General features: G+C 40.4%; 1 protein-coding gene across 1 annotated transcript in view; it reads left to right on the top strand.

Moving 5' to 3' along the window:
* The first annotated feature begins 1,045 nt into the window (after positions 1–1,045).
* Positions 1,046–21,008, top strand: part of fbxo41 (F-box protein 41) — a 209,134-nt gene continuing 189,171 nt past the window's right edge. Inside the window, exon 1 of the mRNA XM_028801555.2 lies at positions 1,046–1,138. The gene's annotated coding sequence lies outside the window, so the exon portion shown is untranslated. The remainder of the gene's footprint in view (positions 1,139–21,008) is intronic.

Below are 21,008 nucleotides of genomic sequence, written 5' to 3'. Positions count from 1 at the left end.
ACACAGGGAGGACCCGGGAAGCGAACCCAGGTCCCCAGGGGTCCCAACTGTGAGGAGGCAGCGCTACCCACTGCGCCACCGGGCCGCCCAGGAATCATTTTTGGTTTCCAAAAGAACCATCCACATGAAGGGTGCAGAAAGAACCTTTATTTACTTAACAATGGACTTGTGATTTTACAATGACTCTTTCTGCATACAATAACACTGTCGCAGTTCAGGCTTTCTTGATCTGTTAGTATCCTGGTAGGTAGCCTACTAGATACTAAAGATTTCCGTTTTGTTCACATATTAGAAACTTTTCAAAGTACAAAAAAACAATTTCATATTCAGAGAACCTTTCACAGAATTAAATGTTTCTTTGTCAAGCGATGGTTTTGTGAGGAATCACAAAAAGCAGTGAAGTGCCATATTTATGCCATAGCCAAAAGCTCTGTCCGGACCCATTTTAATTAAATTACGGATATGTTAAAAAACATACTGATCATGGAATGAATAAGAATCTCTGAAAACTTATGGAGGCCCCCAGGAGTCAGAGGCTTAGTGCCCAGTACGCCTGGAGTTTCTGGTGATCTGACTAGGATAAACGCCAGTTATTCCTATTATAAGATTTAGGAAACTAAAATCATTAATCTGTTAATCAATACTCTAGTTACTCAGATTTTATCTGATATTACGGCTAATTGTGAACACAATTACCACAGCTTTTAACAAAACATTTTATTAGTGTTAAAAATGTCAAAATATTTGCTTTATGTTATATGGTCATAAATTAGGAATATATAACAACTTTTCAGATATCAAGCTTTGTTATAGGATGTGTGTGTGTGTGATAAAAAAGAAATATTTTAAGTAAAATCATGTCACCTGTGGGCGGTAGTTTAGTAAGAGGAGGCAAGTGCCGATAACCTGGAAAGACACTGGGCACTCTTCAAAGAAAAACAAATCAATCCTTGGAAAGAAAGAAAGAAAGAAAGAAAGAAAGAAAGAAAGAAAGAAAGAAAAGAGAGGGAGTGCTGTCCTCCTGCTCGCGTCCGCCTAAGTCGCGCGCAGCTGCCAGCCAGTAGTCTGCTGCAGAGTGGAGGCAGTGACGTCACCGCCGGAGCAGTTCCTTAGAGAAAAATGGAGAGGTTTCTGCGAGGTGAGAATTTTCTTCTTTTTTCATTGGGAAGCAGGTTTTAGTGTTATTTTGCAGGGTGATATAACCGAATTAATTACAATTAATATTAATACTTTCAGCCCCGTTATAACTGGCTGCTTCCTTTCGGTAAAGCGATTTAGAGAATGTACTATAGCTGTAGTATCGATGTAGCAGAAAATGGTGTGAAGCCTGAATGCAATATATTTACTCGTTTCCTTTCTTTTTCTAAAAAATAAGGATTGTAGTATACCATGGGCTTTACCTAATTACTAGATCATTGGTTAACCATTGGTTGTATGCATTGACGCATTGTTTAACTGCAAATCTGTTTTGCATCAGCGCCGTAATTCATAAGATTTGACAGAAAGCCAATAGTTGCAAGATTTATTGGTATTTTAATATGCAGTCAACGAATTAGAAATGGTAAAATACAATTGTTGTTATCATCTATTTGCTGTTTCATTTTAATCTGTGATACATTGCTGTGGGTCAACATGGTAGGCTCGCATAAAGAGGGCAGGTGAAAGTCCTCAATGGTGACAGGCTTAACAGGTAAAGCTGAGGGCGGCCGGAGCGGAGCACGTCCAGCTGCGTGCGGTGGCGTCCAGATGTGCCCGAGCCTCGGAGAGACAGGCGCGCGACGTGCTGCTTCTTAGGTGCCGGGTACTCGTGCGCGGCACAAGGGGCTGGAAATGTCCTTGCCGGCATGCTTATGTTTGAATTGATTGCAGCAGATAAAAAGCCATGCACTGTATGCGTAAGGGTTATTAATCTATCCGGAATACCGCAGACAACTGAATATCAATCAAATGTGCTTAGTCGTAGCCAGTCTAGGCTGGTGCTCTGTGACTGGGAGTGTGTGTACTTGAAGTGGGGCTAAAGCACAGTGCTGACATGCAACTGTTGATGTCTTAAAATGTGGGGCTTTCGTATGGTTATTATATGGCTATGAACTTCTTCTAACCCTTATTTACATGTAAACCTGCGAGCCGTCAGCAGTATACAGTGTGTTCTCTCAAGTGAAGAAGGTGGTGTCGGAATTTTTAAAGGCATAAATAAAATTGAGAGCGTGGTGCTGTGCGACCCTGCGGGTAGAATATGGGGTACATTTAATGCAGGCACTGTAGTCGCTGCTGCATCCGTTCCTATGGCGCGCGCGCGCACACACGAATTCATTGCTGTCTGTTACACACGGAGTGGCAATCAACACACCCCCTATCAAAATGAATAACTGTATAATTATGGCAAGATATAATGACAAGAGCACAGCCAATATCGCAGTCTCACTCATTAATGCAAAAAAGGTAGGTGGGGGCGGGGTACAGTTGCGGTAAGAATAGCCGATGCCCCTTCTCAACCCTTCATGTCTACAGCATTTATTTCTCCAATGGTTTTTAACACTTAATCGCACTGTTTAATTAATTAGTTTATTTATTTATTTTGCATTAAAATGTCTTTGCATTACTGCATCAACTTAAAGAAACATTAACCTAATTGTCCCACATCATACATATTCTTAAACCTCCACAATACAGTCAGAGCCTATCTAAGCAGGACTGTGCACAAGGCAGGAGAATAATTCTCGTCTATCTGTATAACGTGATAAATAGGAGCACAAAAAATATTACCCACTAACTAGGCATGGGAAGTATTAGAGGGCCATTATTCAGTTTAATTATCTCCCTTCACAAGTAACAGGTGACCACTGCCAGCATATGCTTCTAAGTTTTTTTTAGTCATGACATCACTGATACTACTGGTTTCAGCTTCGGTTATGTTGGAAGTTTTTCCTAGTAATAAACATATTTAAATATGAAGAAAAAGCAATATTCTTAAAATTGCAAAGTAGAGATTTGTTAAAGAAAAAAATCAAACTCCTTTGATTGTTACACATTAAGTTGATTGTTGCAATTATTTTGCTTGTGGTTCATTCTATTTCTGTTGGTCATTTTAACACTACATATAATTATGCTGTTTTTTTAATTAGAACATATTCATTAAAAGAGTCAATTCAGCATTCATCTTGTTCCACATCTTCCGTTTCATCACAGATATTATTTTTTTCAGTAGCTGCTTTAACACAGAGAACGTATAGCTTTACTAGGTTAACTGTTCTAGGAATTTAACGAGAGTCATTCACTCACACTGGGATACAGATGGCCTATTAATTTCCCAAATTGATATTTAGTATACATATGACACAGAATAGAACAGGGTAAAGTGACCTGTGTTTTTATGACCTTAGTCCATACCCAGAAAACAGTGGCTTCAAGTGGGCAGACTATGGGCAGTGTGGGCTTGGAAAAACCCAATTAAATACTGCACTTAATACGAGGACCCCTTAGCAAGGTTCCCCTAGTGGCCCAAAATAATTTAATTGCTTCCAGTACAAGTTCAGTAAGTTCTTCAGTGGTCCAGTGATGGTTTGGTAATGCTTGGCCAACATAATCACTACCCCATACTGATTTAGTGTTATCAGTGGGTTTTAGATTTTGATTGTAAAATTATGAATAACAATTTGAATGATTTGACAAAGTATAATTTTTACATTGGCTAAACTTACACAGTTTTTATATATTACTTATAATGTTTTCAGGGTTGTGCAACTGCCAAAAAAAGGACTAGTACCAATAAATGTAAAGGCATTTTGTGTTGTGTAAGAATAAATAGTTTAAAGCCACATTAGTATTGTGTTTTTAATCAATTTCTTATTAATTAATAAAGTGTAAATCTTCATAACCATGTATAGTTTAATTGAAAAAACACAACAAAGCACGAAAAAAGTCTCAAGGGATGGACCAGTAAGAGGGGGTGGCACAATCATAGAGTTGCTGCCTTGCAACAAGGAGAGTGGGGTTTATGTCCCGCAGGTCCTCCCTACATGGCGTTTGCATATTCTTCTCATGTCTTCATGGGTTTTGTCCCAGAGTTCAAAGAAACACAGTTTAGGTAGACTGGTCATGCTATACTGGCCCTACAATGTGTGTGTTTGTGTGTGTATGTATGTGTCCCTCTTGTCCAGAGGTTGTTCCTGCCTGTTCACATTGCCTGCTGGGATAGGCTCCAGCTGTTCTGCAACCCTTCTCTGGATAAATGGGTATACAAAATGAATGGATGGGGCAGTAAGTTTTGGACATTTTCAGGTTCATGACCAAATTTGGGCCCTGTGTCTGTTTGCCCACACTAGATCAGTGTGTTGGGACCAATGTGACTCCAATGTGCAAACCAAACTGGGCCATTGTTGGCTGCCCACAAAGGGCCAATATGTTTTGCACACACTGAACCTGCTTTGTTTGTTTTGCTGGGTAGTACCAGTATGCCACATTGACCATGGACCATTTTAATTTGTTTGTGCACTTTTTTATTTTTTGCTGTTCCTAATGTTTGAAACAGTTTCCTCCACATTTGTTTAGAAAATGGATTTCTTATTTCATTCCATAATCTGTTTGTCAGATATTTTTCAAGTAGATAACATTTCAAAACCAACACATTTTTTAAACATTTTAAGCTATATGTCACTTCTAGAGTTTCTTAAGATTGTTTCATTTACATTAAATCACTGCTCCTTACATAGGATTGTCATCATGTTTTGCAAGCTTTACCCAGTGATTTCTATCAAGTTTTAGTACTAGGGTGTTGTACTGTGTTAGCCATTATGAATGTAGAGAAAAGCCAAGCAAAATGACACCTTTTATTGGCTAACTAAAAAGATTATAATATGCAAGCTTTCGAGGCAACTCAGGCCCCTTCTTCAGGCAAGATGTAAGGCAAGATGTAAGATGTTACATCTTGCCTGAAGAAGGGGCCTGAGTTGCCTCGAAAGCTTGCATATCAAGTTTTATAACAATAACGAGGTGTACTTTCCCAAAAATCATTTCTCATCTTTAATTGGAAAAATGTCACCAAAATTTCCCAAGATATTGTCTATGGCTTTCATTTACGTATAACCTCAATGTAGTAATTTACTGGTAAATTTCTAGCATAGATGGTATGTTTGGAAAGAGGACAGCATTATACTCAGTATGTCACCATGTGTCAGGTCCTGCATTTCCACAGCAAAAGGGAAAATGATTGAAATAATACTGGAACTGGTTATACCTAGCATAATATATGCCATTGTAATCAAGCCATGTGTTATGCTGGCAGTCATCACTGTTTCTGCGTTTGGAAATCCGGATTGTTATTTTAATCTGGATTCAGACTACCTGCTTTACTTTACAGGACACAGTGCCATGTTGCAGTACTGCAACTCAGCTTTTTCAGCAAGGATGTACCTCACAAATGACCAGTATTGTACCTATGTACAATCCATCTATCATTGAGCTATTGTGATAAATGTGTCTAGGCTCGTAATAGCGTGTCTTGTTCTATTACAAAGTTCTTGTGACACTTCAACAATTTTTACAGCTCTGTAACTTCAAGACTGAGTTTTACACTTGTGTATATTGTCTGTAGTTAATTGCTTTGCATGGATCTTTTCTTACTGGCTCTTATAATAGATTAGGCGGTTCAGAGAGTAAATCAAGAGAAAGTTACAGTATATAAGGCTTAGTCTACATACTAAATGTGTTTATCCCTTGTTCCCAATATTTTATAGGACAGTATTTAAAATTATATCACTTAAGTCTTATCTTAAGGAGGTTTGCACATCATCTTACCTTTTATTGGATCTCTTTTCTAATGTTTCATTAATCTGGTACTTGTACTTGAGAATGTCTTTGGTATTCTGCACTTATGTATCATTATTCTGATGTTTTCTGACATCGTTTCTAGTCATTCCTATTGCATTTTGTATTTGTATGTTGTGTTCACCATAGTGTTTTAGAAATATGCCTATGTGTGTATATACAGTATATATATATATATATATATATATATATATATATATATATATATATATATATATATATATATATATATATATATATATATATATATATATATATATATATACCCCTGCTCGCTTTGCTCGCCCACCCCCGGGTTTGGTTTACCGGATATACAATTTAAAAATATTGTTATTTTCATGGGAATTGTTACATATGCATTATTTTCACTGTTACTTTAAAACTTTTGTAAAAACAATACAGTACTTGCCCTTTATTTCTGGCTCTGGGTGTGGTTAAATCTCTTTCTCACAGGACGTATAACGTTGCTTGTGTTGTGAAGGGGGGGCGGATGAACGCACGCTAAGGAGAAGCATTTGGCTCATCTGCTGGCTTGTTGCTGCTGCTGTCGAGCTGCGTATTCTGCTTGTCGTTCTGCACATCGATCATTTAAAAGCCTTTTGCCACTTCGCGTCTCCGGCTCACGTTGTGAAGGGTGGGAGGGTTTGGCTGAACGCATGCTAAGGAGAAGTGGTCGGATCATCTGCTGGCTTGCCACGTCTCGTCTCCCTAGTCTCCCTTCCAAGATTTTTTTTTATAATAGATATATGGTGTAGCATGGTAAAATGCAAAGCTGAAATTGCTGTCAGCTGGTTTTCTACACAGTACTGAATTATGGGTCTGAAAACTTAAATAAATGTTTCAATACATTTGCATACCTTTCAGAAAACAAATTTTAATTTTGTCATTATAGATTTTGTAGATTGTAGCTGTGTACATTGATGGGTAAAAATATTTAATTTGTCCATTTAAAATTGCATCTGCAACACAATAAAATGTGCAAAAGTGAAGGGGTCTGAATACTTTCAAATTCACTGTATATAGTGTAGATATTGTGACAGTACAGGTGAGCCACTATCGACCAGGTGACCCTGTTTCATAAGCAAAACCAACAAAAGATATGCATGGTGGTACAATGACAAAGGTGACTGCAATAGCCCACTAAATGTACTTTTCCTTAATTCAATGAGTAAGTGGAATTGTGCAAAAGCCATGTCCAGGTCGGATTCTGGGTTCAAACTGAAATGCCATTTTCCAGGAGTGTCTGATTTTATAGAGCCCCAACTAGAAGGGGAGGGCCCAGCTCTGGGCACCATAGGCAGGGTCAGTTGCTCTTAGTGGGTGGATTCTCAGATCTGTGGAAGAAAAGAGGAAAGAGTTAACATAAGCACAAGCTCTCTCCCAGAGTGGTACCACTATACCTCAGTAGAGCCAGGAAGGTGATCCCCCCCTTCTCACACATGCGTGATAATATATATACAGTATAATATATATACAGTATATATAGAAATATATATATATATATATATATATATATATATACAGGCGTGATAATATATATACAGTATAATATATATACAGTATATATATATATATATATATATATATATATATATATATATATATATACATGGGGGAACAAAATACCAGAAATGCTTAACAGTATATCAGTTGAGAGATGAAGAAGATTGAAATCATCCTCTGAGCTGTAGAATGTCTTATATAGATTCAAGCATGTGTAAATCTGGTGATTGTGGAAGCTATGGAAGGCATTTGAGTTCATCCTGTTGTTTAGGAAACCATTCTTGAAATAGTTTAGTATTGTGTATGGGACATTATCACCCTGAAATAGGGAAGCATCATGCAGGAGCAATATTTGTACCATAGCATGCATTTGATCCCCTAAAATTACTTCATATTCTTTGGTTGTGATATGACAATATGGATCACTTATCTGATTTAATGACTTTCATGAGATGAATCCCACATTATGTTTAAAAGATATGAAGAGATGTTGCATCGTTTTGGATTTTTTCAAATGTAAAACCTATCAAGTCCTAGGAGACTTGACAGACTATATTACATTTTTCTTTGCTTACCTGTCCATGTTTTGTGTTATTTACACCATTTTATATGTTATTATGTATTGGCCTTGGCTATGAGCTGTTTCTAAATGTAAGCCTTTATCAAAAGTTGTATCTATATGAAGCACATAATTGTTGTTTTTCTTTTAATTCTGTGTTTTTTTTGAGGCTGTACTTTTGTGGCATTTAGCAATTATCCTGTGAAGTATCCATCAGTTCTCATCGATAACATTCAACTTCTGCCCACTGTTTCTTTTTGCCAATGCAATTTGTCCATGTATTTTTAAATCAGTTCCCTTAACATATACAGTGATCCCTCGCTATATTGCGCTTCGCCTTTCGCGGCTTCACTCCATCGCGGATTTTATATGTAAGCATATTTAAATATATATCGCGGATTTTTTGCTGGTTCGCGGATTTCTGCGGACAATGGGTCTTTTAATTTCTGGTACATGCTTCCTCAGTTGGTTTGCCCAGTTGATTTCATACAAGGGATGCTATTGGCAGATGGCTGAGAAGCTAGATTGCTTACTGTTCTCTCTCTTGCTCTGACTTTCTCTGATCCTGACGTATGGGGATTGAGCAGGGGGGCTGTTTGCACACCTAGACAATACGGACGCTCGTCTAAAAATGCTGAAAGATTATCTTCACGTTGCTATCTTTTGTGCAGCTGCTTCCTGAAAAGACATGCTGCACAGTGCTTCGCATACTTAAAAGCTCGAAGGGCACGTATTGATTTTTGACTGAAAAACAAACTCTGTCTCTCTCTATCTCTCTCTCTCTCTCTCTCTCTCTCTCTCTCTCCCTGCTCCTGACGGAGGGGGTGCGAGCTGCCGCTTTCAACAGCCTTGTGCCACCGGTGCTTCGCATACTTAAAATCCAAACAGCCCTATTGATTTGTTTGCTAGAGATTGTTTTCTCTATCTATGTAACATTCTGTGCTCCTGACACGCACTCCTGTGAAGAGGAAGATATGTTTGCATTCTTTTAGTTGTGAGACAGAACTGTCATCTCTGTCTTATCATGGAGCACAGTTTAAACTTTTGAAAAAGAGACAAATGTTTGTTTGCAGTGTTTGAATAACGTTCCTGTCTCTCTACAACCTCCTGTGTTTCTGCGCAAATCTGTGACCCAAGCATGACAATATAAAAATAACCATATAAACATATGGTTTCTACTTCGCGGATTTTCTTATTTCGCGGGTGACTCTGGAACGCAACCCCCGCGATGGAGGAGAGATTACTGTATATACTTAAATAAATATATATCTATGTGTATATCTGTTGGGTCAGACCATAGAAAAACATGGCTTCTCCATCACATTTGACAGAGCCACAAGATCAGTTTGTAAGCGAACCATAGTGAGTTCCTTTTCTGTGCTACAACTTTGAAATTGAATTGCGGTAAGTTGAGGAACTACCTGGGGCCTCATGTATAAACGGTGCATATGCACAAAAATGTTGCGTATGCCCGTTTCCACGCTCACTTTAAGATGTATAAATACTAAACTTGGCATAAAGCCGCACACATTCTCATGCCAGCCTTGCCCTGTGCATACACAAGTTTCCCCTTGCTTTTGCAAACTGGCAGAACCTAGTGTCAAAGCAGTGCTACTGTTCATGTGTGGTTTCCCTTTATTTTTTAGATTCGTATCCCTGATGCAGCTATATCAAATACACTGAAATTAACCATATATTGTTTATAATTTTAAGACATCTGATTGTAATCAACCTGTAACAATATAATGGTCCATGGAATGGCTAAACTATTTCAAATACCATAGCCTCTTTAGCGCTGTTATTCTCTGTGCACCACTCAGAGTATTTTAACACATTGTATCTGAGTGTGGAATCACAACTGTACAGCAGCTGATTGGAAAGCTCCACAGTGGGCTGTATTGAGAATACAGAGGATTATCGGGGTACAGCATATACCCTGGAGAACATTTATAGCACACGCTGCCTCAGCCATGAGCACAGTCTATTTGAACATCTCCCATTCGGCAAAAGCCTTTCTTGCATGAACCTCGAGGTTCAGAAACAGTTTCACCTCAAGAGCTACAAACGCACTAAATCAGTCCATCAAGTGCTCCTGGTAGAAATGTTTATACTTAGAATTGATAATTACCTCACTGTAAACTTGCACTACAGTTGTAATATTGCGCAGCCTGAGCCGCTTTATAAACCATTTGCACTATCTGAACTATATGTACATGTATATTGTACTTATGCTGTCATATTGTATATTTTTCATTGCTTTTTATAATATTATTATTATCATTATTATTTTTATTTTATTATTTCATAGAAAAATAAGTTTATGGAGGATTTGCATATTGAATCTCATTGTACCATACAATAACAATAAAGGAATTCAATTCAATTCAATTCAAGAGAGTGCATATTTACAGATAATGATGACTGGCTTCTAAGTCAATTTAGATCTTCTTGGAACTCTTGATATAATTTTTAAGATGAAATGCATTAAAGTATGTATATTACATTATACAGATACATTTTTAACTTCATTTAAATAATGTATACTGTTAATAATTAAATGTGTGTACATGGTGGTGCAGCAGTCAGCGATGAGCTGGTGCCCCATCAAGGAATTGGTCTTGCCTTATGCTGAATGCTTGCTGGGACTGGATGGATAAATGGATGGAATAATTAAACATATACTACAAAGATATTTCAATTTTCCCTAAAGATTTTGAAGAATCAGTGTTCTAAGCTTACAGATGGTCTGACATTTATTAAAGAACTTACTGTGTGGCGATTGGTTATGTGGAGAAAGAAAAGGAAAGACAGTAATTGGGGGTTGGTACATTTGAAAGACAGTACTGCTGTATTAAATTATTTTATTCAGGGTTGTGCACGTCCCAGCAAGCATGTTGTGGGAGGCAGGAACAATCTCTGGATGGGGCACCAGCTCATCGTTACCACTGCTCCACCGTGCCCCCATGTTTAATACTTGCTTTAATTAATTTCCTCATGAAAATGATATCAAGTATACAGTACATCTTAGTATTTAAATTGTTCAGAGAGCTGTAATATCATGAATATAATGTATTCTCTGTCCTGTCGGTGTAAGAGGAAGCCTGTTTAAGAAGTACATAGTGATTCACACACATAGAGCACATACAAGAACACACAGAATATGAAGCATTTAACAAGCTACTTTGGTTACGATGGGATCTGAGAAACTCTAGTAAATTTACCATTGATTTTAAGATTAAGTTTACAACATTCTACTTTAATGACAAAATAAACTACAAGATTAAAGTGGACATTTTGGCCTTTTTTTCCACTGTGTCTCTATTTTTTTCTTTTCTCTGTACCCTAATACGCTTCTGTATGACACTCAGACAGTGGGCTATGACTTGCCTTTTCACGTTGACCACATATCTGACCGCTTCTTTTTTATTTCGGGCACTATGTGACTTTCTGAACTTGAACTTTCGAGTATCTCCACCACTCTGTATCACTCAATCAACTTCCTTTTGTTATTTATACCATTGCTTACGCTAACAAATTGTAAATTTTTCCCTGCCTCCACTTCACATTTACTGAAATTCTTTTTTTCACATGCTTTTGCCATTGTCTTTTAACCAAACACTGAATGGGGAAGGTGATATTTATATTGATTTGCATATTAAAATATGAAAAATTACGGGAGGAGTCGGGGTAAGGTGGAAGGCGTGTGCACTTGTGTTACTTTTTACGCTGACCAGGATTTATGGAGCTGAAGTGCGTGGAAGTTGGCTAACGCATAGTTTTGTGCCTCTGAATTTTTCTGTGCATATGTGTATTTCCACTTTTGTCGGTATGCCATGGTTTAGTGTGAGTTCTACACACAGCATTATGCATGAGGCACCTGGTGATGTGGAGTTTCATCTTGTATCGTGTGGGCACATTGTTGGTCACCAATGTGAACTCCAGTCCCAAGAGGAAATATTTCAGTTGAGTTACCACAAATTTTAAAAGGAAGGGCTTCTCTCTCTCTCTCTCTCCATCTCTTCATCTCTACTTCTTTCTCTAACATGGCAAACCTTGTTTATCTGTCCAGCAGCTTTTGGCTCAGATACCTTACTTCCCCATCAAAGATTCACTTAATATGGCTCCCAGGCTGATTCAAAAGCTTCAGCATGGATAATAAAAAAGGGAGATTAGTTAGGTCTAGACCAGGGATGTCCAACCTTTTCGATATTCTCGGCCACACTGGGAAAAAAAAGAAGCATTTTGGGCCACATTTCAAATACAAACATTACAGACAGCTGATGAATAAAAAAGTCCATGTCTAAATTATTATTTTATATAATTTATATTATAAATTATATAAATACATATACAAATTTTCATTATAAATTTTTATTTATACAAAGATAACTAGAAATCATAAAATTAATGTTATATTTGGCACTGAATTTAAGAAACTAATGCATCAATATCTTGTTCAATGGAAGTAGTTGCAATTCTCAGGGAGTTCTTGATGTGCTTATCTGATATTCTGGTTCTAATTTTACTCTTAGTGTGCTTCATTATTGAAAATAGTTGTTCACAAATGTACATGCTTCCAAAAAGTGATGACATGAATAACGCATGACTGTGCAGCGAGGGATATTTGTCTCTGGGCAGGAAGGATTTATAAAAGTCCAACAAAGGGACGTGATCAAATTTCTCTTTAAGTTGAATGTTAAATTGCAACTCTATGAATTCCATTAGAAAATAAGCTGGCAACATATCTATATCAACTGTAAATGGAGTTGCAAAAATACAAAAATTTTGATTGTTTTTCCAAAAATCCTGAAAACTGTTTTCAAATTCTTATTTCAAATCGAAAAGTAAGTCTGCGTATTTTTGCCGATTTATAGGATTATGTTTGGCCAACATGTTGAAATGCAAAAAATTGTTTGCATTTATTTGTACTTGCCATGATTTCAGTTTAATTTGGAACACATTTATGGTTTGAAACATTGTACTGATAAGTTGGTCTTTACCTTGAAGACGCATGTTTAAGTCATTTAAATTAGCAGTCAAATCTACCAAAAATGCTAAATCTACAAGCCAGTTGTCATCGTCATGTTCTAGCACAGATTTTGCTTTCGATACCATAAATGATTTGATTTCATTAAGTACATCATAAAATCTTTTTAACATCTGGCCTCGACTGAGCCACCTTACTTCTGAAAAGTGAACGATATCGCCATAGTCAGCATCCAAACTTTTGAGAAATTCCTGGAATTGACAATGATTCAATCCCCTGGCCCTTATAAAATTCACAGTCTTGACGGCGATTTGAATAACATAATCCTTTTTTAAAGCTTTTACACACAAATTTTCTTGGTGTATTATGCAATGATACTTCATCAAACGAGAGTTTTCGACAGCAATGGCATCATCTTCTATTAATTTTACAAGCCCCTCTCTTTTACCTATCATAGCTGGGACACCATCCGTAACTATACCAGATATGTTGGCAAGAGACAAAGAAAATCATGTTAAGTTTTTTTTCACTGCTTCGTATAAATCCCTGGATGCTGTCATGTCTTTTAATATTACTAAAGAAGCCATTTCTTCAGTGACATTATATTCGTCATTAATACCTCTAATAAAAATGGCAAATTGAGCTGTATCAGTAGCATCAGTACTTTCATCCATCGACAAAGCATAAAATTTAAATCTACAAGCTTTACTTTTCAAATCGTTTTCGATAGATTTCCCAAGTTCATCAGTTCTCCTGGCAATAGTTTGATGAGACAAAACTGATTTTAGAAATATCACCTTTCTTATCAGGGCAAATTATATCTGCCATGCTTTCCAAGCATTCCTTAATAAACTCGCGATCAGAAAATGGTTTTGATTTTTTGGCGATTAAATTTGAGACTACTATCCATGCATTATCCACCGCTTATCCGAGGTTGGGTCGCGGGGGCAGCAGCCTAAGCAGGGAAGCCCAGACCTCCCTCTCCCGGGCCACCTCCTCCAGCTCCTCTGGGAGGACTCAGAGGCGTTCCAGGGCCAGCTGGGAGATATAATCCCTCCAGCGTGTCCTGGGTCTGCCCCGTCGTCTTCTCCCAGTGGGGCATGCCCGAACACTCCCCCAGGGAGGCGTCCAGGGGGCATCCTAACCAGATGCCCGAACCACCTCAACTGACTCCTCTCAATGTGGAGGAGCAGCGACTAAACTCCGAGTCTCTCTGGGATAACTGAACTCCTCACCCTATCTATAAAGGAAAGTCCAGCCACCCTGCTGAGAAAACTCATTTCGGCCGCTTGTATCCGCAATCTTGCTCTTTCGGTCACTACCCAAAGTTTGTGGCCATAGGTGAGGGTAGGAACGTAGATCGACTGGTAAATCGATAGCCTCACCTTTTGGCTCAGCTCTCTCTTCACCACGATGGACCGTTGCAGAGCCCACATTACTGCGGATGCCGCACCGATCCATCTGTCAACCTCCCGCTCCATTCTTCCCTCACTCGTGAACAAGACCCCGAGATACTTGAACTCCTCCACTTGAGGCAGTACTGTGCTCCCAACCCGGAGAGAGCATTCCACCCTTTTCCGGCTGAGAACCATGGCCTCGGATTTAGAGGTGCTGACTCTCATCCCCGCTGCTTCGCACTCGGCTGCGAACCGCTCCAGTGAGAGCTGGAGGTCACTGTCCGATGAAGCCAACAGAACCACGTCATCCGCAAATAGCAGAGACGAGATTCTGAGGTCACCGAACAAGAACCCCTCCCCTCCTTGGCTGCACCTAGAAATTCTGTCCATATAACTTATGAACAGAATCGGTGACAAAGGGCAGCCCTGGTGGAGTTCAACCTCAACAGGAAACTAGTCCGACTTATTACTGGCAATGTGGACCAAGCTCCTGCTCCTCCTGTACAGGGACTGGATGGCTCGTAACAACGAGCCTTGTACCCCATACTCTTGGAGCACACCCCACAGGATGCTTCGAGGGACACGGTTGAATGCCTTCTCCAAATCCACAAAACACATGTAGACTGGTTGGGCAAACTCCCATGCCCCCTCCAGGATCCTGGCCAGGGTGTAGAGATGGTCCAGTGTTCCATGGCCGGGACAGAATCCGCATTGTTCCTCTTGAATCTGAGATTCGACCATCGACCAAACTCTCTTCTCCAGCACCCCTGAATAGACCTTACTGGGGAGGCTGAGGATTGTGATCCCCCTATAGTTGGAGCACATCCTCCGGTCACCCTTCTTAAAAAGGGGAACCACCACCCCGGTTTGCTAATCCAGAGGCACTGCCCCCGATGTCCATGCGATGTTGCAGAGACGTGTCAACCAGGACAGCCCCACAACATCCAGAGCCTTGAGGAACCCAGGGTGAACCTCGTCCACTCCAGGGGCCCTGCCACCATGGAGCTTTTTAACTACCTCGGCGACCTCAGCCCCTGTTATGGACGGGCCCCCCACCGGAGTCCTCCAGCTCTGCTTCCTCTAAGGAAGACATACTGGTGGGATTGAGAAGATCCTCGAAGTATTCCTTTGACCGGTCAATAACGTCTACAGTTGAAGTCAGCAGGGCCCCATCTCCACTGTACACAGTGTTGGTGGAGCACCGCTTTCCCCTCCTGAGGCACCTGACTGTTTGCCAGAAGCTTCTCGGTGCCGACCGAAAATTGTTTTCCATGGCTTCCCCAAACTCCTCCCATGCCCGAGTTTTTGCCTCTGTAACAGCCAATGCTGCCACACGCTTGGTCCGCCACTGGTCAACCAGACCCGATAGGACTCTTTCTTCAGCTTGACGGCCTCTCGAACCTTAGGTGTCCACCACCGGGTTCGTGGATTGCCTCCACGAGAGGCACTGACAACCTTGCGGCCACAGCTCCATTCTACTGCTTCAGCAATGGATGCTCGGAACATGGCCCATTCAGACTCAATGTCCTTCTCCTCCCTCGGTATGAGGTTGAAGTTCTGCCGGAGGTGGCGGTTAAAGATCTTTCTGACCGGTTCTTCCGCCAGATGTTCCCAGCAGACCCTCATTATTCGTTTGGGTCTGCCTGGTCTGTCTGACAGCCTCTCCCGCCATCTGATCCAACTTACCACCAGGTGGTGATCAGTTGACAGCTCAGCCCCTCTTTTCACCCAAGTGTCCAAGACATAAGGTCGCAGATCTGATGACACGATTACAAAGTCGATCATTGAGCTGTGACCTTGGGCATCCTGACGCCAAGTGCACTTATGGACACCATTATGCTCGAACATGGTGTTCGTTATGGACAATCCATGACCAGCACAGAAATCCAACAACTGAACACCACTCAAGTTTAGATCAGGGAGGCTGTTCCTCCCAATCACGCCTCTCCAGGTTTCACTGTTGTTGCCGACGTAAGCGTTTAAGTCTCCCAGCAGGACGATAGAGTCCCCAGGAGCTGCACCTCGCAGCACCTCTTCCAGGGACTCCAAGAAGGCTGGGTACTCTGAACTGCTGTTTGGCGCATAAGCGCAAACAACAGTCAGAGTCCTTCCCCCAACTCGAAGGTGTAGGGAAACAACCCTCTCGTCCAACGGGGAGAACCCCAACGTACAGGCCTCGAGTTGGGGGTCCATAAGCAAGCCCACCCCTGCCCGACGCCTCTCACCCACAGCAACTCCAGAGTGGAACAAAGTCCAGCCTCTCTCAAGAGGAATGGTTCCAGAGCCCAGACCATGCGTAGAGGTGATCCGACTATATCTAGCCGGTACCTCTCAACCTCTCGCACCAGTTCAGGCTCCTTCCCCGCCAGAGAGGTAACATTCCATGTCCCAAAAGACAGTTTTGGCAACTGAGGGTCAGAATGCCAGAGTTCCCGCCTTCGGCTACCACCCATATCACATTGCACCCAACCCCTATGGCCTCTCTTGTGGGTGGTGGGCCCACAAAAGAGCGGAACCACATTGCTCCTTCGGGCTGAGCAAGGCTGGGCCCCGTGGTCGAAGGTCCAGCCACTAGGCGCTCGCCAGCAAGCCCCTTCCCCGGGCCTGGCTCCAGGGTAGGGCCCCGGGTACCCTTTCCCGTGCAAGGGAAACGCCGATCCTTGTTTTAAGTCCATATGGGGTCTCAGGGTCGAGTTAGTCTGGATCTTCACCTCAGACCTGTTTGCCTTGGGAAGCCCTACCAGAAGCATGTAGCTCCCGACAACATAGCTCTGAGGATCACTAGGCCGTGCAAGCCCTTCTGCCACGACAAGGCCTCGATCCAAGAAGGGTGAGACTACAAGGGTGAGAATTTGAGACTACATAACTAGCTTTTAGAATAGATTCTGTCTGAGTTGTTACTTTTTTAAAAAAAATTTTGTTGAGATGAGAGGCCTTTTTCAGTTCTGCTACTTTGTCTTTACGACACATTCCTTGATACGCATTGAATTTGGAAGCATGTTTTTGCACATAATGCCTTTTCAAATTATACTCTTTGAAGACAGGTATGGAATCACGACAACAAAAAAGTAGTCATCTGTCCATTTTTCATTGAATAACCTTTCATTGATATGTTTTCTTTTTTTAGATATGGTCTTTTGTTGAGATGTATTGGCCATGCTGAAATTTGAAAAATTTTCAAACTATTTATTTGGTAAGGGCAAAGATTAGGATAATAATAGAAATAAACGATAATAATTTTTTTTATTAAAGAATGGCAAGAATATAGAAAGTAAGGTTCAATAACAAAGTAAGAAAATATACTTACTTGTCTTTTAAAAAAACAACTTTGTTACAACAAAAGATAAAAACAGATATATCAATAACCACTCTGTGCGTGTATCTGTAAATAGAGTGAACAAAACAATCTCAATTCAACTGTCTTATAACTTCAACTGCCGTATAACTGCAGTCAAACTGTGCACAAATAACAAAATGTACGACGTATCGAGCGATGCATGACTTTGGTATATGCATAGTTATCTAATTGCATGAACACGATGCAACAGTAAAATGAATCATCGAGATGGGCTATTTCTTTCGCTTCTTGGTGGCAAAAGACACTTCATATATTATATCAGAAACAGTAAATTGTTTGTTTATGTTAGTTTATAATTGCTTGTTGGGCTGCATTGATAGACAATAAAAAAGCTGTTGGATGGGCCATTGTTGAGCCACAAAATGTGAGTTCAGTAGTGAGAGGCCATTCCACTTTGTTACGGGCAAATGTAAAGCCATCACAAGTAGGCAAAATTGTTTAATGATTGTGACCAAGAGACAGACACATCCAAGCCAAAGTTCAAAACCAGAAGGTAAGTCCTTTTTGTATTTAAAACCAAAATGCAAACAGAAATCAAGAGAATTCCCTAAATATAAAAACTTTAGAAAAGTCATAAAACAACGAAAATAAAGCAGATAAGGTGTTATAAACGTAATAAAAATGTAAACTAAATAAGATCATAATGGCGTGCTTTTGTGTTAATTCTATCAATGTTTCTGCCCAATTGGAAAAATGAGAACCTTTTCTACTACCCTGCTAACCCAAGAAAGGCTTGCAGTTGTCTTATTGGTTGGTCAAGGTCATTGATTTACAGCATTTATTTGGGACACATGTGGATTAGCTTTCCCCTTTCCTACAACATACCCAATGTTTTGGACAGACATGGATGTTAATTACTTTGTGTACCACTAGTTAACAGAGAAATTTTGGTGCCCTTGTGAGAGCACTGGACAGTGGACTGGAGCTTTATTCAGTTTTCTGACGAGGATGAGGGGTTAAGTGATGTTGACAGTATAACATTTTGTAATCAGGGATACAGTAATTGTGATTGAAAAACCAGATTCCTTCACTATGATGTCAGTACCCTGCATAGAGAAGTAACAAAAAAACTTCTTTGGCTCATTTGATTGAAAATAGCAGTGACAGAGCACCAAGCAGGATCATTTTTTTAAGAACACTCTGTTTAGATCTTCACAGAAAGGGATGTTTTGTCCTCCTTGCAACATACTGTATTAATGCTTCATTTACTTTACTTTTGCAGGTAAGATTGTGCAAACAGCGTAGTTGTGGTCTGTTAACCAGTGGTTAAATGACTCACCCTTAACTTTGTCCTCCACAAACGATAAACCTACTGTATGTATGGTGCACACCAAAAGAAATAAAATAACATTGCATTCCCAAACCTGGACAATATAATTCAGGATAGTGGGGAGGAGTAGCCTGTCCTGCCAGCACTAACGGCAAAGAAGGCAGCATTCCTAGACAGGGTACGCATGTGTTGGTTAAGATGATTGTGAGTTACAAATCTTTTGTATGCCACTGTGAATGCTTGTTTTCCAATTAAAAAAAGGATTTGTAGGCTCCTAAGAGGTGTGCACAGGATATTACTGTAATGATTTTACTCCAAGACACCAATGAATGAGTTTAAGTATCTCAGGATCTTGTTCACAAGCAAGGGAAAAAGGGAACGGAAGATCAACAAGCAATTGGTACTGGTCAGTAGTGGTGACGTTTCTGCTCATCTCTTGATTGATTTACTGATCATTCTATGTTTCGACTCTCAACTAAGTTCACAAGCAGTGGATAGTGAGTGAAAGAAGTAAATTGTGGATGCAAGCAGCAGAAATGAATTTCCATTGCAGAGTGTCTGGGCTCAGCCTTAGATACAGGGTGAGATTAGTTGACACTCAGGAGGAGCTCAGAGTAGGGGAGACCTCAGAGCAGACTCAGGACACACTGGAGAGATCATATCTCTCAGGTTCCCTGGGAATACAACAGTATACTCTTGGGGGAGGTAGCCGGAAAAAAGGCATGTCTGGATATCTTTGCTTAGACCGCTGCCCCCACAACCTAAATAAGTGGCATAAAATATATGTGAAGTGATCACATTCATCTTATGACTAGTTGTGTCCCATGGCCATGCCCATGTAGAAGTGAAATAGGACAGTGACCAAGCCCTGCCTGGCTTCCTATTCCTGAAGTCACACTTCCCCCTCCCCTACCCTCGGCCAGCAGCATGTATCTGGGGGTAGCGTGAATATATCTCTCCTGCAAGCAAACTATGATTCACCGGAATGTTCATGCAAATTCTAGAAAAAATCCCGATATAAAACCATTAAGTAGTTCTCTCGTTTGCTAGCTAAGCAGATGTAAGATACGCCCCGAGGCTTGTGCATGAGTGAGGAGGGCTATGCCCCCTTCTCCTTGGCCCACTGCGTCTCTCTCTGATTCGCACAAATAAATCAGTACTACAAGTGAACTATGATACTTAGTGCAATGAGAGGGGTCGCAAAATCAACCAGGATGTTCAAGCAAATTATAGAAAAAAACCCGATCTAAATCCGTTAAGTAGTTCTCTTGTGAAAAGCGGACAGTCATACAGACAGAAAAACAGACAGAAGTTGGATTTTATATATATAGAGAGACAGAGCATTTCTAATCAGGTGGCAGAAAAATCTTACAACAAAAGACATCCTCCATCCACATAAGGAGTAGTCAATGAAAGCTTTGAAGAGCATTACAATAATATAAACCATATATTAAAGCCTTCCCTTTCACCAGACATCTGCCAAATTGAGCTCCTATGAGAGACAGCACTACTTTTATCAGAATAGTAAATGATGGTGTTTGTCATTAATAAATGACGTCACATTCCTCCAATAGATTTCAGACATTTGCAGAATTCGCAACAAACAACACTGAAGCTCTTCTAAAAGCACATTATGACACAAAATACAGCATATATTTGTTACTATTGCTTTTGTAGGATTTATAATAAATTATGACGAGCTAGTTTTCCTGCTGGGCGGCACGGTGGCGCAGTGGGTAGCGCTGCTGCCTCGCAGTTGGGAGACCTGGGGACCTGGGTTCGCTTCCCGGGTCCTCCCTGCGTAGAGTTTGCATGTTCTCCCCGTGTCTGCGTGGGTTTCCTCCCACAGTCCAAAGACATGCAGGTTAGGTGGATTGGCGATTCTAAATTGGCCCTGGTGTGTTTGTGTGTGTCCTGCGGTGGGTTGGCACCCTGCCCGAGATTGGTTCCTGCCTTGTGCCCTGTGTTGGCTGGGATTGGCTCCAGCAGACCCCCGTGACCCTGTGTTCGGATTCAGCGGGTTGGAAAATGGATGGATGGATGGATAGTTTTCCTGCTTTTTTTTTTTTTATTTTTGTTTGTAAATATGGACAGAAAAATCTTCACTA

This window comes from Erpetoichthys calabaricus, chromosome 5 (assembly GCF_900747795.2).
Source record: "Erpetoichthys calabaricus chromosome 5, fErpCal1.3, whole genome shotgun sequence".
Taxonomy (NCBI): domain Eukaryota; kingdom Metazoa; phylum Chordata; class Cladistia; order Polypteriformes; family Polypteridae; genus Erpetoichthys; species Erpetoichthys calabaricus.
The sequence above is the reverse complement of the archived record's forward strand: the minus strand, read 5'-3'. Positions and strand labels throughout refer to the sequence as shown.